The sequence below is a fragment of the Solanum tuberosum genome, unplaced genomic scaffold (genome assembly GCF_000226075.1).
Source record: "Solanum tuberosum cultivar DM 1-3 516 R44 unplaced genomic scaffold, SolTub_3.0 scf00682, whole genome shotgun sequence".
NCBI lineage: Eukaryota > Viridiplantae > Streptophyta > Magnoliopsida > Solanales > Solanaceae > Solanum > Solanum tuberosum.
Window position 1 is genome coordinate 109,103 of NW_006239635.1, and position 594 is coordinate 109,696.

Genomic DNA, 594 nt, shown 5'->3' on the forward strand with positions numbered 1-594 from the left:
AAATTCTTTAAAAACATTATATCCTTTGTAGTTTGACAATATGGTTACCTTATTACTCTAATGAATTAAAATATCAACAAAAAGGGAGTCCGAAGCTAAAAGGGTCATTTTTTTCCTTCAAAAAACAAAAACGGCACATAAAAAAAAATTAACCAAAAGGGCAAAATCGCTCCTGACGGAGCGATTTTGTTCTGACAAAAATTGACGCCGCTCCGCTAAAAGAAATAAAAATTGTTGCCGATTTTCTCAAAAAAATATTTTTTCTTTAGCAGTGATTTTGTTTAAGAAATTATTTTTTTAAAAAAAAAATCCCTACTCTTGCAGAGAATTTAATAAAAAACAAATAAAATTGAAGCCAGCGATTTTCATAAAAAGCTTTTTTTTAAAATCTTTACCCTTTCAGAGAATTAAATGAAAATTTTTTTAAAAAATAAAACTGAAAATCGCTGCTTCGGCATCGATTTTTTCTTTAAAAAACTTGGTTTTTTTTTTTAAAATGGCTGCCGTTGGAAATTTATGTAATTTAAAACTTGTTCTTTATGTTTTTTTTAATTCCTTAACAAAAAATCGCTGCTATAGCAGCGATTTCACTTT